At 40.9% G+C, this 20,337-nt stretch overlaps 1 protein-coding gene across 2 annotated transcripts in view; it reads right to left on the reverse strand.

The window, feature by feature from the left end:
* Positions 1-20,337, reverse strand: part of Kcnh5 (potassium voltage-gated channel subfamily H member 5) — a 285,644-nt gene that overhangs the window by 170,772 nt on the left and 94,535 nt on the right.

Raw genomic sequence — 20,337 nt, forward strand, 5'->3', positions numbered from 1 at the left:
TATACACTATACATTTGCTCTTTAAATAGGAATGTATTACTTTGATTTAAAAACAAATTCTATTAGCATATACTAATAGTGCAAATGAATGGGTTTCACTGTGATATTTTTAGATATACATATGCAATTTAGTCATATGTATTCCTTCCGGTAACCTTTCATTCATTCCCTCCTGACTACTATAGCTCTAACATTTCCCCTTAAATTAATTTTTCATACATGCAAATACTCTGAATTATAGAATTAAGATAAAAAGAAAAGAGTAAAAGAAAAGAGTCAGGTAAATGACTGCAAAATATCTGGATCCCCTCCCTACTCTATGGGTTCAGTTTCTTCCTGTTTCTCTCAGCTGTATCTTTTCATATCAACCAGATCCAATTACTTAACTTATTTTCTCTAAGAACTGCTCTAAATGATGAAATTATCAAGTGGGTTCCCTTTGTCACAGGGAAGCTGGGCTCAAGCATCAGAAGACATTAAGATCTTTCCTTGGATAACTGAATGTGATTTTGTCTTGGTTAAAGTTTCTTTAAAACATACATATATGATTATTGTTCTTCACTTAACCAGAAAAAAAAATTAAGCACATTTGTGCTTCTAAAAGTAAGTATTGAAATCATGCTGACCTTAAGCCTCCCTCTCTAGTCAAACTTAATAATTAAATTCAAGGAGCTTGGAATAGAGCTGAATTAATATAGTACTTGCCTACCATGCAGGCCCTAAGCTCCATCACCAGCACTATAAGAACCAGATGTGGTAGCATATACCTGTGCTCATAGCACCTCAGAATTGAAGGTCAAAGGATCAAGATTATCCTGGCTACACAGTGAGTTGAAAATCAACCTGGCCTGAAATACTGAAAGAGACCTGTCTAAACTGTATTTGTGAGATTTTATACAGGTATGTATATGTATATATATACATATGTATATGTATATATGAGTGTATGATGTATATGTATATGTATCTTATAATATATAGATACATAAGTAGATGTGTGTGTATGTATAATTGTTTGCAAGCCATTTAAATTCTCCAGTAGTGTTTTTCTACTGCTATACCCAAAAAATAAAATAAAACTTTCATTTATGTCCAGACTCAGTTATGATTAAGAATAAGAAGGGATGTTTTCTGCCCCTGTAGTTCCTGGGTCCTCTTTTTTTTTAAATATCTTTCTTTTTCTTTTCTTTTTTTTTTTTTCGGAGCTGGGGACAGAACCCAGGGCCTTGTGCTTCCTAGGCAAGCGCTCTACAACTGAGCTAAATCCCCAACCCCTCCTGGGTCCTCTTAATTGCCACTTTGTTTCCTTTCATTGAAATTGATAGTCATATTTCCATGATTGGTATGGAAACCGACAGCTTTTTTTTTAATTATCTGTATAGTTTCTGCTAAGAATGAAGAAACTCGCTTTGCTTTGGGTTTTGGATTAGACATTTTAAAGCCTGTAGCCAAAATAGTCCCCTTAAAAGCATAAATTACTTTTTTAAGTGCCAGGCTCTTGAGATGGAAAATAACTTTGCTATTGTTCTTGTTATATTATGTTGCTAAAGTCTTAGCTCTTTCCCCAGAAGACATGGAAGGAGGCAGAGAAAGTAAAATACAAGTCTGGGAAGTGACAGTAGAGACCCAAAGCAGGGAAATCCAAAGACAAAGGGGTAAATTCTACTTCCTCATGCAGAACGCTAGGAAGTGGGAAATCGGGTGTAGAGCAGCCTGCATGGCCATAGAGATTCCTCAGTAAGTAAAGCCTCACAAGCATGGAAATGAGAGTTCAGAACCCACAAAAAGTCTGATTATATGGTACACACTCATGATCCCAGCACTCCCATGGCCAAATGGGAAGAAGGGCCAGGAGAGTGTTATACACTCTGACAAGACTCTGACTCAAACAAGGTAGAAGGTGGGACCCAACGGCAAAGACTGTGCTCTGACCTCTACATGTATGATGTGGCACATGGGTGCCTACACTCAAATATATGAAAACACAGAGTGGGGGAGGGGGAGGGGAGGGAGGGAGGGGGGCAGACAGAGAGAGAGAAAGAGAGAGAGAGAGAGAGAGAGAGAGAGAGAGAGAGAGATTATCAGTGGCCTACAATTACCCAAGGTTCAAAAACTAAGAAATTGTAGAACCATCAGCCCTAGAGGTAACATATACAACTGTAAACCCCTAGAAATGCTGAGAGATATTACAGAAGAGGGAGTAGAGAAAGTGTGAGAGCCTCAAGTGGTGGGTGACTACAAGATAACATTATGTTCTGCACCCAGCAGACCTGTAACACATATGAACTCACAGCAGCTGTGACAGCATGTCCAAAACTTGTGCAAGCCCAAGGCAGACCAAATCCTAGCAGGGAGAGAGGGATTGGGAACACAGTATCACCCCAGAGCCATTGGGCTATCGGTAATTGTTAACTACTAGGAGAGGGAGAGACAGTTTTCTCCATGATGGTCCTCCAGGAGAGGACACACCCAAGAATTTTTTTCTGAAATTTTTTAAGTCACACAAAGTTGGATGGGAAGGGGAATGAATTGGAGAAGCTTGGTAGTACTTGTGGTCAAAAAATCTTGTATGAATCTCTTAAAGAACCAACAAAAAGAACAGGTAGACAGTGCTGTTGAAGGTGCTTTGGGAAACAGAAAGAGGCAGAGGCCTTGAATGTACGTCTTTTTATAAAAATCTGAAATAAGATGTGTATTTCTGCTTCTCCATTTGATGTCTAAATACTTTAAGCCATTATTACAGAGTTGTATGATTTTAGCCACTTTTCAAATAAGGAGTATCAAATCCACTCATCTCTTCCAAAATAATGCTCCTGATGAACTGATCTAGACTGTTAGACAACTTCCCTGACTTTGGGACTCCTACCTTAGTTGGAGAGGCAAGTAATAAACACACAAAGAAAAATACTAAAGGATCCAGTTACAGACTTTAACAAGATAAAAGAGATCCAATGTGAAAGGTACATCCATCTAACTAGTGAACATAGACTTCATGGCAGCAAGCCACAGACAAAGCACTGTAAACTATCAAGCCTTGATTATTTTTTTAACCAAAGAATTAAGAATAAAAGAGTCAGAACCGTCTTATCCTTGTTGGTATCACTGACCCGTCTTAGCTCCTCCCTACCCCACTCATAGGGCACACCCCGGCTTGCACGTTTCCTCCACCTTCTTGGTAGATCTCATCATATGGTTTTGCTTTGTTGTGCCAAGGAGCCGGTAGTCAACATGAGATAAAGACTTACGTCTTTTGGGGGAAAAGAGTTTCAGAGGCTCTTGTGTCATCAAGGACACACAAAGCTGGGTTTCTAACGGCAGAACTATCAGACCTTGTCATAAAAGAAATGCCTGGGAGCCAGCTGTCCCCATTAAGTGGCAACTGTGAGAAAAACCATTCAGTCTCTCAGGACAGCTGCCCTTGCTCGGCCAGTGATTCATTTCCAATATCACAGCTTTCAGCATTTTGGAGGAAGGTGATCCAGCAGCACAGAGAACTATCAAGGGAAGCCGATAAGGAAGCAAGGGAGGAGAAGGCTGAAAGCAGCTCAAGGGTCACATGAGGTGAGAGGATTTCCAGGAAGCCTGTCAGTAAGGGGAAGCTGCAGGACAGGGGAAGAGGTCCACTCCCGACGGAAAGTAAATGGAGATAGAAAGCCAAGCCCTGCTTCAGGAAGCATGAACATGGAAGAGAGCTGCAGAGGGTAGGGAGTGCAATGCTGTGTTTATTCACATCAGTGTGTGACTTGGGCTATGGGCTAAGTAAAAAGCAGAGGTAGAGATGGGGATAAAGATACAGGGGAGGCACCAAGAAAGCACAAACAAGGAGGAAATCAACCTACAAAGCATATCTGACCACACTTAGGCTCACTTTACTGAACTCTAGAGCCATATATGTAACAGTTCACATGATGTTACAAAAGACCGTCTTTGGCTCAGTATGATAGCTACTTACACCAGTAAATTAAAAGCGAATTCTCCTCTCTCCCTCCCTCTGTCCCATTTACAAGCTTCGACCATAAGTCTACAATCTAACCAATTCTGACTACCACCACCATCATTCCTCACTTTGAATATTGAATATTCTATTCTCCCTTGAATCTTTACAGATTTCTTTTTTACACTCAGCATTAGAGCGACGGTTATAGAACATGAGAAAGTCATGCCACTATTCAGGGCTCTGGCAATCTAAAGCAGGAGCATGAAGAGTTCAAGGGCATCATAGCAAGATCCCATCTCAAAAGAAGAAGGAGAAGGAGGAGGAGAGAGGGAGAAGGGAGAGCAGGAAGAGAAAGAGGAGCAGGAAGATCAGGAGGAGAAAAAGGAGGAGGACCAGCATTGGATGAAGGAGGAGAAGGAGGCAACAACGACAAAGAACAAGAAGTCTTCCTTTGCATTTGACTCAGAATAAAAGCCATCTTACAACACAGAATGGGGGGAGGCTTGGTATGAAAAGGTCCAAAAGTGAAATTATAAGTTTAAAGATTACATTTGTAAGAGCTACTATCTGGATACCAACTAAGGCAAAGAAGTGTGATCATAGGTTTGGAAGAGCTGAACAGGGTAAATATGAGCAAATGTGAGAGGGAGGAGCCTGAAAAGTGTAAGGTTGAGAAGCACAGAGTTCAGAAGCACCTCCCTCGCCTGCCCCTGGTTCCAGCTGCTGCTAGGAGCCCTGAAATAGACAAGAAAGGAGCATCCAGATGGAGAAGTCTAAGGCTGTCATGTGGTAAGGGGTCAGAGATTGAAGGAATGTACTTGAGTGCTCACGTGTAGACAGAAGTGTCTGTCCTCAGCTAGGAGCTCGTAACGAAAGACGTTGAAGAAAGGTCTCAGGACTCTGGTAGACAATCTCGAGGCCAGCCCAAAGCAAGAAAACATCCCCAAAAATACAAATCCCCTAACAAACTCTCTGAGGAGGAGTATACATCTGACTACAGACACCAGTGAAGGGGTTTTTCCTTCCCAACTACTTCAAATTGGTAATGTTTCCAGGTTGGAGTTATACAAATGAAGAATACTGGCCTATCTGAAATATGAATTCTGCTTTAAAGATGGTAGAGTCCAAAGGGCAGCTATTGAAACAGCTTCTGAAAGGGCAGCTGTACCTTCAAAGAGAATTTGTGATGTCCCCAGTATTTCTTGAAATTCAAACAGAATATAGTTCTCATCACGTAAAGATCATATTTCCTATACACACAACCCCAAGGTAGCACTGTATCCCCGGCTGCTGACTTCCTAAAGAGAGTTAACACAGTCTTCACAGTTCAGATAAATATCAAGTAAGTTAAATAAGTCCTGGTGACTTAGAAGCTGACTTATAAGGCATCCCAAAGAAAATCCTTCTCTAAGCACACCAAAACCATTCTTAAACTCCAGCATAAAGACTGCGATATTTATTCTAACTAGCACTCAATATACTCATATGTGGATTTATGTCTTTCAATTTATGAAAAAATAGTATTTTAGGCAGTACTAAAGTCATTTGTCAATTGACTCTTGATAGCACCTGTATGCAGATCACGTGAAGTTTCGATTCTCAAAGGATGCCTCATTGTCTCCCAGGTCAGCCTGTCCTGAGAAGTGCATAGCTCCTTAGAATTCACTGGAAATCAATCAATAATTATGTAAAGAGAAAATAAACCTCTCTTCTGAATAAGAAGTCTTCTCCAGATCAATTTTAATTTATAATCAAAGAGAAATTTTCAACCCTATGTTCTCTTCTCCATCCTCTTGGAGACTCTCCTTTCCCAACTCAGCCAGCTTCACATCCCTCCTGTCTGGACATCCATTACTTTCTATAGACAATAATCCTAGGGCCACCTCTCCATAGCTCAGGTCTCTGAAGCCCCACACCACACTCTAATGGCCCACCCTGGAGACCAGCGGTGTCTTCTGCCATCCTGCTGATTCCTTCTCGTCTGCCTCAAAAATGTTCTTTATAGCTCACCTGGCTAAATTTGTAGAAACCTATGAGTCCTTTTAGATTCTTCTCTAGCACCCCACACACTCACTTCATCAACTACAAGCTTAAAAACTGTCTCAGGAACTTTTTACAGACTCTCCCAAATGGATATCCCAAATAACTCTGCAAGATAGGGTGTGTTCTCTACATCTTATGGATAATGACTTAGACCCAAGCTTCTTAAACTTTCTCCACTTGTTACTCCTTTTTGCTCCAGATATTTTTATGCCACCCTAAGAATATGGGCATATAAAATAGATATACAAATAGCATATTTGCTGATAATAAAACAGAAAAAAATTAACAATTATTTCTTATACATTTTACTATTTATTAAAATTAAACAACTTTGCAGAGTAACAAGAGGGGTTGTTTATTTTTACATAAAAAATTTAACTATGGCTGAATATTTGACACTGCAAGACATAAAGGGTCTAACCTTTTCTGGAGTTAAACATATTGACTTTTGTAACTTGAATTCTGTAGATACCACTTTTTATAAATGTGTTTTATAAAATGACAGACGTATGCTTTAGACCATTCCAGAAATTGATTGAAATTCTTTCCTAATCCTCGATCAAAACTCATTTAAATATTTTTATGAAACTTGTCAGCAACTCAGCCAACAATTTTCAAAATCAAATATTCTAATATAATACACTCCAAAGACAGACAAATTTGATGATGCTGAAGAGCAAAGGCAGGGAATGTTTAAAGTATGCTTCTGTAATCAAAGTATGTTTCTGTAAAAGGTGGCAAGCTTTGGAAGGACAGCCACAACACTCAACCTCACAGCACACTAGCCTTGATTGTGAGCCAGGATAGTAGGAAGCACCCATTAGTGGTGCAGGGTTCAGGGAGTGTGTGTTGTCTGCTCAGAAGCAGAACTGCAATGAAATCACACAGTGCAGCAGGAAGGAAGAAGCACTGCCGAAATACCCCCGACCCCTTCCACAACTCATTTTTTGTTGTTGTTGATTCTTGGTATTGTTCTCTTTGTTTCTTTTTTTTAATTAACTTGAGTATTTCTTATTTACATTTTGAATGTTTCCCAACATCCCCCTAGCCCCTCCCCCTCCCCTTCTTTTTGGGTGTTCCCCTCCCCATCCTCCCCCATTACCGCCCTCCCCCCAACAATCATGTTCACTGGGGGTTCAGTCTTAGCAGGACCCAGGGCTTCCCCTTCCACTGGTGCTCTTACTAGGCTATTCATTGCTACCTATGGGGTCAGAGTCCAGGGTCAGTCCATGTATAGTCTTTAGGTAGTGGCTTAGTCCCTAGAAGCTCTGGTTGCTTGGCATTGTTGTTCATATGGGGTCTCGAGCCCCTTCAAGCTCTTCCAGTCCTTTCTCTGATTCCTTCAACGGGGGTCCTGTTCTCAGTTCAGTGGTTTGCTGCTGGCATTCGCCTCTCCACAACTAATTTTTAATTAATGTTTGATCTTTGCACATTCACAAACCTATTATCGATACCTACCATGTACCTCACATTCAGTCACAGAGTCATGGCCCACACTGTAGAAAGCTGGTATAAATTCTTATAAGCGGTCATCACCGCTTGAACCCAGGTTTCCAGCCTAGGAAGTCTATAGTCTTCCACAAGCAGTGAGCCACCTGGTCTGCCACATGTTCAAAGCTGGATTATGCTCATTCATTGCTGTGCTGTCTATGGACATTCTAGCAATACAGTAGTGGAGATGAAAAGCTACCACAGAGATGGTACCATCAGTAAAGTCTAAGATAGTTACTATGTGGCCCTACAACAAAAAATGCCAACTCTACATTTAGACACTTCCACACACCTCACACCTCATCATGTTGTCTTGACCAATCACAACAGCTTCCTAGTTGCTTTGCCAGTACCCAATGTCTTCTCCAATCAATCTTCCACACAGAAGAATCAATTTCTTTTGTTTATCCCAGATCTTTTAGGATAAAAGTCAAAGCCCTCTTGAAATGAGGAAAAGCCTTTTTGTATCTTGGTTTCCCTTCTTTCTCCTCAGGCACGTCCTCTTTCCACTCAAGTCAAAATAAAATGCATGGAGTTTCCACCAAAATGCCAAACTATTTCCTCTCTCTCTCTCTCTCTCTCTCTCTCTCTCTCTCTCTCTCTCTCTCTCTGTCTGTCTGTCTGTCTGTCTGTCTCAGATGTATCTTGTCATTTCCTTACTTGGCAACACATTCTAAGTTACACTGAATCATTCATTTACACACTCAACGTGGGCTCAGTGAACACAGCTATTCACTGAAAGGTAATGTTTTCCACTAAATAAACAACAGCAAAAGGGACAGACAGTAGTTGGGAGCTTCAATCTCTTAATCATTCCTACAAAGTCTTGGTTCCTGGTATACAGAGATCTAAGCTGGAAGTGGAGAAAGAGATGGACATTGTGATCAGTAGGAAGGTAGCGTTGAGGTGGGAGAGAGAGAGAGAGAGAGAGAGAGAGAGAGAGAGAGAGAGAGAGAGAGAGAGAGAGAGAGTCCTCTTCTCTAACATCTTGACTGTATCAAGAAGCTCTCTGGGGGCCAAGAAGCTTCTAGTGGCAGTCACATACCAGTGCTTTACAACGGCTGCTACAGTCCCAAATGAACTAACAAATTCTCACTAAAACACAATTCCGTTCCTGAGTCCTGAATCTCAACACCACACCCAAGTTTCTTAATAGACCACGAAGAACATTTCTTGTTGTTTTCTAGAAAAACTCTTTACAGATTCTGACAGGCTTTTTGGAAATGTGACTTGGCATAGAAAGAAACAGGACATGAAAGAGTATTCCTGCAAAGGGCAGTTCTATTTTGATAAGGAGACGGGGATAAGAGTGCACCTCACACGGTCTTTTTTTAAACCACTGGACCACATCTGAAAGTATTAACCTTAAAAGACTACCTAGAACCATGAACTTTGAGCTTCATAAAATGTGTTGCCTCGTGGGATACTCAGTTCATTTAAGGAAAGAGAAGATAAAAGCAAAAATCTTTCTTACAGGCAAGCAAACTCAAAGAACCGGCCCAGTTTCCAAAATAAACACTAGGCTTAAAGCTCTCCCCACTTGGCTAAGCGGGAAACCGCTTAGTGAAAAATGAGCATGCGCACACTCCAGTTTCCTCCTGCCCCCGAGAGCAGGCACAGGAGACCATGCAACACACAGCGGTTAATGTCACACCTGAGCTGACTCAATTGTTATGTGACAGTTGGTGGAAGAATGTCCTTAACGTTGGAACAGAACCATAACTCACATTTAAGCCTTTCTGTGAATCCATCTAGGTTAGGTAACCTCTTAGATCTCCACAGGTGCTTGTGAAAATGTCTTTTGTGCCCGAGCCAAGTACATTTCAATCTTCCCCGTGCTTCATTTCTACATGGAAAACCAGTTCCCTTTCCAAAAATACTTTGTGAAGGTATGTTTTCTTACCTTCACGATATCCCCCTGACAACCTTCCCTCTCATCTCTCTACTCAGCTTACTGCATAGAAGATACTTCTTTTATCCAAAGAGCAATGACACTCTTTGTGATGCCATCTCCTTTCCGCAGAATCGTGTGCCCCACACAATGGACAGTGATATAACCAGATGAAGGGATGCTAGGATGTCAGCCTTATTTTTTTTAAGTGATGTAAATACCACCATTCAACTCCTGCATTTAACATTTGAAAAATTAAAACACAGAGAAACTGGTAAGATGGTTCCTCGGGTCTTGACACCCAATTAATGTATATTCTCTCAGTCTCTAGGGCTCCTGTGCTCTGTTGTGTTCTTTCCAAATAAGGAAGTGTCAGGGCAAAGTCTATTGACTTTGAGTATGACTTGTACAGAGATACTGAGTGAGCTCACCAACTGTTGAGGAGGATGGGTGATGCTGGTCTCTATTTGATGATGAATGACAACTGTGTGACTGGTTGTACCCCAGTTACCCCTACTACCCTCATGGAAAGTCAAATTTCCCATCACACACATGCTGCTGGCAGATGGTCTTGCTGTTCTGATAAATCTACCAAACCATTTTCCTGCTTGACTGTAAACTTTTCTAGTCCATTACGGGAAGTTTCTAGAGTGTTTAAGTAACCTTCAACGATATCATTTTGGGAAACTGCACACTATCGTCATTATTAACTGGGTTTCTTGTCTGCCAATTAAATCTCAAAATTTACTTATATTCATGGTTTTCAGTCTTGCTTTTCTTTGCTTCTCAAATTCTCACTGTTATATTTCATATGAGTCAAGCTACCTCAATCTGGAAACTCATCAAACAATAGTAGAAAGAATAAATGATGTTTTAAATAAAATGAATGTTCAAAATCCAACCTGGCACTCCTTTGATGCATGCTGTCTGCCTGCTTAATAATATATTCAATAGAAGATTAAAATAATTATACATATATAAGCATGCCCAAGGAGAGAAATACTAATTATTTATGAGCGAGAGTTATCTGTAACTGGTTTTCTATTTGTGTTTGTCTATTTTATAAAATTGTAATAAAGAAGAAAATATAGAGTTCTTCATGATGGTTAGATTAAACTAAAATGCAAGTAATATGATAATTTAGTAATAAAGTAAATTACTTTCTTGATGAATCTTTAGAAGAAGATTCATAAAAATACACTAAGAGGATAATCACATTAGAAAAAAATCTACACTCAGATCCTGTTGTTTTATACCCATCAAAACAAATTATCCATGTACTAAGGTGTTTTATGAAAAGCTGCAAAATTAGACAGTCTGCTGATCTTTAGAAAATGGAAAATTATTAGGATTCAATAACAAGATTATGTAAATTAAGTGGATTAGAAACCACTTCACGAAAGCATCATTAAGTATTTACTGGGCAAATTAGCAAAGAGATTACCCACCTCTTGATTTAACAAAAACAAATCTGTTATTTTCCACAACGGCTGGAGAACTGAACTGCCGGGATACTCTCTCACTAACAGCCTTTGAGGGTGAATTTCATGAATGTGAAAAATGTCAGATTCATTCACAAATGGACAGATGTGAAGCACTGGGAAGGTCCTGACTAAGTTTTTAAGGTGATGGCTACTCCCAGAACCATAGAGGCCATTCCAATGGGAAGTATGCCAAAACTACAAAGAGACAAATGGAAGTCATAAAAGTATGTCTGAAAACATATACTGAGAAGAACAAAGAAATCAGTTCAGGCTGAATAAACGGATTTTACACATTGGGCAAGCTTAGAAATGAATGTCTTTAAGTTTAAAAACTTCCCCAATAGCAGATAACAGAAATATATTGTGATCCTAGAGACATGGGAAGTAGCTGAGATAACACAGAAATAGGCCAAAACTCCCTAACTATTTCCTCTGAGTTGAAACAGCCTTTGTGGAGGGAGGACAGAGTTTGTAAGATTCAGGAAACTCAGAAAACTTATAAGATCCAGGAAGTTCATGAAACTTCCTTGAGAAACTCAGAAAGTTACAAGATTTATAAGGTCCTTTGTAAAAGGTTATAAAGGCAGTAAGCAATTTCTGGAGAAAGTAGACTCTTCAGTGAAGCTGCCTCCAAGTTGAGCACTGAGATCCAGAGCTGCAGTTTCCCTGAATCATCACGAATACTAGGATGGGATTTCTAGTGAAAAAGCTGCCATTGTTGAGTCATTAGTGCTGCTATAATTAACTCAAATTACCTCAAAGATGACATGAGAGCAATCATTCCTTTGGTTAGTCCTCAGGACCATATACGAGAAGGAAAGATCTGTGTTTACAGTCTCCCAAAGAAAACCACACTGGCCTAGCCTGAACCTAGATCCCTAACTCTGGGCTGGGTGAGGCTCATCTGCCCAGGACCACAGTGGGACAGCCTGGGCAGGTGGGTGGCACAGCATAAGAACCCAGCTGGGGCCGGCCCTCCCTGTCCTGGCTGGTCAGTGTGCCCCCACCCACACTGTCCAGCCCCCTAGCCCATGTCATGTCAGTGGCCACCATCCACAGGTGCCACCTTGCCCACCGCATGCCCCCTTGTGCCAGTCGCGCAGCTGTGTGGTGTCGCGCCCTCTCCCTCTGGGGCTGGGTGGGCGCACCCTCCCCTCTTGTCTACTCACTCCTGGGGCGTTTCTTTGCCGATTTTTGAATGTGATTTTAAAGAGTGGAAAATGAGAAAAAAAAAAGTCAAATTACAGTCACGGTCATAACTTTTCCTTAAAGATTTCTCTAATTCTCACACACAAAAAGATTGATATGGTTAAATTATTAGACAAAGTCAACATGCAGCTTAGCATTATGTGACAAGAGCATGGGAATCAGAAAAGAAAACACCACAAAAGAAAGAACTCAAAGGGGATGGAGAAACTGGATTAGCTACCACTAAAATCTTTAAATTTTGCTGCGTGGCATTAAAATTTCAAGTGGCTCTCCCTATGAGAAAACAAGCCATTCTTGATAAGTGATGATTATTTTTCTCATAGGCAATTGACATCGCTACCATCATCACCATCTCCATCAACTTTTTGATAAAAGGTTTTTCATAGTTATTGCGTTATAAAGACCAAAGTGGTACAAACGACCAACACAGACTGACTGCATTCCCAGCACAAATGAAGACATGAACTTTTCTGTTTTCTTCCCCTTCTCTCCTTACACACACACACACACACACACACACACACACACACACACACACACCACAGAAACACACTCGTGCACATCAGAGAGAAAGAGAAAAACACAGGGAGAGGCAGAGTGAGAAAGAGCACTTTAAATTCCTGTCCGTGATGAACAGAACATACTCAATTCTGAGACCAGCAGTAGGATATTTTTGCTTAGTTTTCTTCGTAGTATTAAATGAAGAAAAAAAACAAGATTACAAATATCTGCAATGTTCATATTTGGTATTCCATATATGCGTGCCTAATAAAGTCTGGGCCTGTTAAAGGTATAACACTCATGAGTCTGAAAATTTCTATAACCCTCTCAGTTTATCTAAAGGGAAATATGCCACAAAATCACTATAGACTGCATAACTAAGAAGAATATTAAAACCTATCTTCTTGGAACAGTCTGTCTATAGAAGTTGGACTCACACAGAGGCTTAAACTGAAACATAAAGCCAATTGGCAGGAGGATGCTAAGTACCAGAATAGATGAAAAATGTCTATTCATGCATTGAAATAAGATAGCAGAAACCCAAGGAAGAAGTGGCCAAGTATAAAACTAGTTAGGAACTGAAAACAAGAGGGATCTAGATCTTGCAGATATAGTCAGCCACACACAGCATAGAGAATAAAATAAAATCAACTATGAATCAAAGGCATTTTGAAAACCCAACTAAAACTGTGTGAAATTTTCTGACAGAGGGAAATGCAGAGGGAGAGTAGAAGGAGAAATCACTGGTGATTGTCTACTGGATGTCTTCTTGGACCTTATACCAACAAGCCATCTGAGATATTTAGGGTTGATCAATACAGCTACAGAAACTTCTAGAATCCCAAAGGAAAAACACATGTATATCAGCTGACCAGGAACTTTACAGAAGAAATTAAAGCTTAGAGTGCACATCTCCCTAACCAGCCTTCTTCATCAAAGCCCAATTGGGGGCACAAGTGCAGACAGGAGAACCTCATCATAACTGTCAGGGTCCTCTTCAACTTTGTGCAATCAGAATCAAACAAGCATTAGTTAGGAATTGTTCAGATGTTGAGGATACAGATGGAGAAAGGAGCAATCAAAGACCAGGTCAGGAGAAACTGACATTTCAAAGGAAAAGTGAAATGGGTTAAACTTGATTTCTTGAGATGTATTATAAAGAAAATGGGTAAATGTGGAGAATGTGAAGACTGGTGCTTGCTGAGGTAGTTTTTAGAATAGGGTAGTTTTAAAGGAATTTATGGAAAGAAAACTCAGTGACCCTGCATGAATCATGGCGTAAGTGTTGCAGGAGTTTTCTCTGAGATTAAAACTTTCATCTCAAGGGAAGGTCCTGAAGAAACCAGATGATCTAGGGAGATGAAATATGTCATGCTGTGGGCAAACACATTGAGCTCAGGAAGTAAACAACTCGATAGCTTCAAGAAGTCCCTGAAACTGACTAGATTCACCAGGCTCTTCTCTCTCCAAGCACATATAAGCTGTAAATACTGCTGATACCATCAGACCAAACAAGTTGACAGAAATAAGCATAGACCAGCAAAATGTTCTAAAAGAAAAGACTAACAGATGCCTGGAAGAGTTTCAGACAAACTAAGCTACTTGGAAAGTGCATTGTTCAACCGGTTGAGCTACCTCCCAGTTCTGTAGTGTGCTTCAAGTTAGCACGTTTTGTGATATATCACCCATGCTAGGATGAGATATTGGTGATCGCTGAGTCATTTCTGCTCCTCTAAATACTCTCTTCTTCATATTCTGTAACCCCAAATAAAATCCATTGTTTCACCAAGCTAGACTTTGGTAGTATCCATTCTTTGGTATACCATCAGTTCTCTATCTAGGGTGAGTGGGTGTTTGTACCCATCTCCACAGTGATATCATACAACAGTATGTTAGGAGGTGAGTCCTGCAAGTAGAAGGCTTGATATTCTCAAAGACATCCAGAGGGTGGGGAGGGGAACACCCATAGAGAAGGGGAGAGGGAGGGATTAGGGGGATGTTTGCCCGGAAACTGGGAAAGGGAATAACATTCGAAATGTAAATAAGAAATACTCAAGTTAATAAAAAATAAATAAATAAAATAGAAAGAATACACACACACACACACACACACACACACACACACACACACACAGCAGTCTCAACTAACCTGGATCCTGGGGATCTCTCAGATATGGAACCACCAACCAGGCAACACAAACCATATGAGGCCTTCTAACACATATACAGCAGAGAACTGCCAGGTCTGGACTCAGTCAGAGAAGATGCACCCAGGGAGTGGGGAGGTCTGATGAGGTGGGGTCCTCTTGGAGATGGAGGGGGAGGAGGTGTGGGATTTGACTGGAAGAGGGATAAACTCTGGACTGTAAAAATAGATTACAGAATAATGAAAAAGATGTATGTTTCCATTTCAAGAGATTTGGATTAGAAGTGGGCCTTCCCACTTCATGTGATTTAATTAAGGAATATCCCTCACAGGTATACTCTGCCGCTTGGGTTTTAGTTAATTCCCGATGCAGTCAAGTTGAGAGACATCAGAGTAGGGAATGTGGTTGATCTGGAAGGGATTGGATGGGTGAATATTATCAAAACACATTATATGAAATTCTCAAAGAACAAATAAAAATAAAATAAAATATATTCTACACACATGTGGAAACAGTAAGTAATTTAGATTTTCTTTTGTATGCATTTGAGATGTCTGTGCTAAGGAATGATGCTGTCTATTTACTTTTAAAGGGTGTACTCTAGCTTCTAGAGTCTACACAGAGATTTAGCATAAGAATAGCAATGGAAGGAAAATATAGGAAAGTACTTCACTAGTCCAAGCTATCTACATTGATTTGGTCTTAGGTAGGATGTTGTGGCTTGAGCAACAAAGGAAATAAGAATGTATTTAAACTTCTACATAGTTTTTATCTTCCTTTGATTATGTTATGAAATGCTATTCTAGACTACCCATCCCAAAAATGAGTTTGGCAAATTCTTTAATATCTAAATATGTATTTACTTGTGATCCCAGTCATTATTACAGCAAATTTAGAACCTATATCCATGTGAAACTATATCTGCGATATACAAGCACCTTTATCTGTAATCCCGTCAAAGTAGAAACATTCTAAAGGAATCTAAGTTGAGAAATCCCAAACATACTTGCACATCTGAATGTATAATTTAGATAGGTTCACTTAGAAGTTGGCAGCATTCTCACATTGGTTCCCTGTCCTGTGGAGTGATGGCTATTATGGTTTGAAAGGCTAACTGAAAACCTTTAACATTTTCTCTGCCAAGGAGAAAAGCAAATTGAATGAAAAAAATGGTATCACACCCTGGAGGCACTGCAGAAATTAGTGCCACCATCAAGAACTTGAAAGATGCAGGGGTGACGACTCCCAACACATCTCCCTTTAACTCTTTTATTTAGCCAATGCAGAAGGCAGATGGATCCTGGAGAATGACAGTTGATCTTTGAAATCTTGATCAGGTAGAGACTCTAATTGCAGCCTTTCCACCAGATGTGGTATCCTTTCTTGAGCAGATTAGCACGTCTCCTGGTACATAGTATTATGCATCTATTGATCTAGCAAATGTCTTTTCCTCCATACCTGTCCATAAAGACCATCAAAAGCAATTTGTTTTTAATTGGCGATGCTCGAAGTACACCATTATAGTTTTACCTCAAGGATACATCAACTCTCCAGCCCTGTGTCATAGCTTAGACAAAATTTTGCTTATCTCTTTCTTCCACAAATTTCACATTGGTTCGTTAAACCGACATTATACTAATTGGACCAAGTGAACAGGAGATAGCAATCCATTGAGCGCTCTCTCTCTCTCTCTCTCTCTCTCTCTCTCTCTCTGTCTACACACACACACACACACACACACACACACACACACACACACCAATCCAATAAAACTTCAAGGGTTTTCTACCTCAATGAAATACTTAAGTTCTGTATATGGGACACGCAGAGACATTCCTTCCAAGGTGAAAGATAGGAGAAGCTACTGTATTTGCCCATCCTTCCACTAAGAAAGAAGCACAATGTTTAGTGGGCCTTTAAGGATTCTGGAGACAACACATTCCTCTCTTGAGTGTGTTACCCTGGACCATATGCCAAGTGGCTTAGAAAGCTGCTAGTTTTGAGTGGGTCTGGAACAGAAAGCTCTTAAACAATTCAAGGCTGCTGTGCAGGCTGCTCTACCACTTGGACCATGTGATCCAGTAAACCCAATGGTGCCTGAGGGATCAGTGGCAGATAGGGATGCTGTTTGGAGCCTTTGGCAGGACCCTATGTGTGAATCATAGAAGAGACATTTGGGTTTTTGAAGCAAGGTTCTACCATCATCAGCAGATGACTCTTCTCCCTTTGAGAGATGGCCTGTGACCTGCTACTGTGCCTTCGTAGAAATGGAACATTTGACAATGGACCACCAAGTACTGAGACCTGAGCTGCTCATCATAGGCTGGATTTTATCTGACCCATTAAGATCTTATATAGCATGTTGACAATAGCAATCAATTATCAAATGGAATTGGTATATACATGATCAGACCCAAGCAAGTTCTGAAGGCCCAAGCAAGTCACATGAAAAAGTCATCCAAACGCCTATGATTTCTACTCCTGTTACAACGCTGTCTGCTGCCAAGAATGCACCTGTAGGTTCCTGGGGTATGCCCTATGGTGACTGAGGAAGAGAAGACTAGGGCCTATTGTGATGGTTCACAATATTACACAGTCACCATACAAAAATGGACAGCTGCAGTGTTCCAACCATTTCTGGGACAATCCTGAGAGACACCAGTGAGGGGAAATCTTCACAGTTGGCAGAGGTGCAGGCGGTACACACAGTTATGTTCTCCTCTGTAAGGAGATGGGGAAAGAAAGCTCGGCAATTGTTTGCTGATTCGTGGAGCATTCTTTGTGATAGAGAGGTTATGCAACCAAAACGGAAGGAGAGGCATAGAAAATATGATATGAATACTGGGCATATTCATACACAGACATAAAGAGAAAGGAATTTCTTATGAAGAAAAATAAGTGCAATTGAGATATTCTTTTTAATTTAATTAAACAAGTCTCAGACAAATACTTAATGTCTTCTCTAATTTTCAGCCCTTGGGTTTCATATAGTGACATAAAATCATATATGTGTATATGTCATGAAGACAGAGGAAAATTGTCTAAGAGAATAAAGGCTCTAATGGAAGGGGAGCAGGGAGGCTGTGAAGGGCTCTGTTCTCTGAACAGTGGACACTTGTGGTAAGATGTCCTCACATAACACAGCGTCATAGATGGTACATACACACGATGAAGGCTTCTTAGGAATCATAACAATTAAAATGTTTAATTAAGATGTTCTTCAACAGATGAACCATTAAACAGCAGTGGCCCAAACCACAAGATGCAACCCAGAAGAAAACTATCAGTAAATTCCATCCCCATTCATATCAAAGGCCTAATTGGAGCTTAAAAGGCAACTTTTAAAAGCTTTATTTTACAAGATTCCATTTTTATTGCATCTTAAAATCACAAGATCATAAAGAGGTAGAATAGATTATTAATTTGAAGAGACTGGGAAGAGTTGAGGAAGGGTTGTAATGACATGGAGAAGATCGTTATGGTGTTAAGACAGTTATGAATCTTTTCTGTTTTGAGTGTTTGTAGCAATTACTTTTCTATTGTGGTAATAAAACACCACGATCAAAGCATCGTGTGGAAGAAATGGGCTCAGGGCTCTAGCAGCTGAGAGTCCCCCATGGTGGCGCAGAGGCATGGAAGTAGGAACAGGAATCTGAAGGCTCACATTTTGAACCGAAGGTAGGAAGCAAGAAGAGCCAGCTAGAAATGCCATGATTTTTAAACTCTCAAAACCCACCTCCAGTGACACACTTCCTCCAACATGGCCACATCTCCTAAACCTCCCACCATCAATCGGGGACCAAGATTTCCAATGAAGGGGACTACAGGGGACATTTCATTAAAGTCACCACAGTTCTGGCAGAGAAAAATGATCAGGGCTTCTCGTGCTATGTAAGCATGCTACACTGACCTCCATCCACAACTCCCAGTTCTGTACCTTACCTGCAATGATAATTACAGGAATCAACACCTGTGGTGAAACATATACTGTAAACTCTGATACTGTATTCCGGGAATAAAAGAAGGAAATCAAGACCAGGCGAATGGAGCCCTTCTCTGCACAACCACTGCAATTTCTAGTTCAGGTAGAAGTTCTTCAAACTTCTACCCAATTCTAGATTTGCATAAGTACCAGGTAACATGTTTTTCATAAATGTTAAAAGCAGCACAGTGCTGAATTCTATCTGTGATGGAACATTTTCTTTATAACACTATTGCCCAAATATCTTTTTGATATAAGTACACATTTAATTAATCATGGGAGATCTCTCTCTATGTAGAATATGGCCACCAAAGGCCCCTAGAGGAGACATAGCTTGCATTCTAATCCTTGCTGTTACTGAAGCCCTAATCCACACTTAGAACTTGGTTATTCTCTTCTCTGTGGCAGAATACATAATGACTAGGGAACTAAACACTTGCTAACACTGGTGTTAAAGTAAATTCAGGTTACTCTGCTAGGCTCCTCTCAGGGACCTAGCAACAGCTTATATCATCACCTGTCTCCTCCCCCTACCCTTTATTCCTTCCTCTCTCCCCTGATCCCTAAACCCGGCCTGCTGCCTCCTGCCTCCTGCCTCCTGCCTCCTGCCTCCTGCCTCCTGCCTCCTGCCTCCTGCCTCCTGCCTCCTGCCTCCTGCCTCCTGCCTCCTGCCTCCTGCCTCCTGCCTCCTGCCTCCTGCCTGCTGCCTCCTGCCTCCTGCCTCCTGCCTGCTGCCTCCTGCCTGCTGCCTCCTGCCTCCTGCCTCCTGCCTCCTGCCTCCTGCCTGCTGCCTCCTGCCTCCTGCCTCCTGCCTCCTGCCTCCTGCCTCCTGCCTCCTGCCTCCTGCCTCCTGCATCATGCTTCCAGGGGCACTTGGTATAGGCTGCCTATAAAAGGACTGCCTGCCACTCTAGCTCCCTCTCTTTCCCACATTTTCTCTCTCTTTCTCTGTTCCAGCATTCTCTCTTTCCCATTTTCTGGCCTTGCCTGCCTCCCTACCTCATTTCTACATGGCTCTACTTTCATCTGTTTGTCTGTCTACGTGTCCACTTGTCTGCCTCTTCCCCAGGCCCTCACTCCTCTCCCTTCCCCCAGTAAACCTCCTTTATAGCAGATTTACTGCATAGCATAATTACTCAGTGGCATACCTTGGCATGGGCCTGCCAGGTATTCCCTTGCCACATTATATTTCATAACAACAGTAGCTTCTGGACACTCTGACATATGAATATGGTTCTTAACCTTTGGGCCACAACCCCTACGGGGTCCACATATCAGATATGCTGCATATCAGATATTTATGTTACAATTCTCAAGAGTAGCGCTGTTGAGCTATAACGTAAGGAAGTGTGTTAAAGGGTGACAGCATTAAGAAGATTGAGAACAATTGGCCTAGACCCTGAATCTTTTTCATGAATACCCACATCTAAAACTCTATAGTTTGGAGCCTCATAAAAGCAGAAGGAGAAGAAGGCTTACACTAAATTATACAAAACACCAGCAATAATGACTTCAAGGCTTATAGAACATATTAATGCTGATCATGTCTTCAGCGCTATCTTGAAGTTACTCTAGGTGTCTTCAATGAGTCATGTAGGTCAGCTTGAAGGTGGAAATGCCTGGAAACTTTCCTTCAAGACATTTGAAAACAG

The sequence above is a fragment of the Rattus norvegicus genome, chromosome 6 (genome assembly GCF_021556685.1).
Source record: "Rattus norvegicus strain SHRSP/BbbUtx chromosome 6, alternate assembly SHRSP_T2T, whole genome shotgun sequence".
In the NCBI taxonomy this organism is placed as follows: Eukaryota; Metazoa; Chordata; class Mammalia; order Rodentia; family Muridae; genus Rattus; species Rattus norvegicus.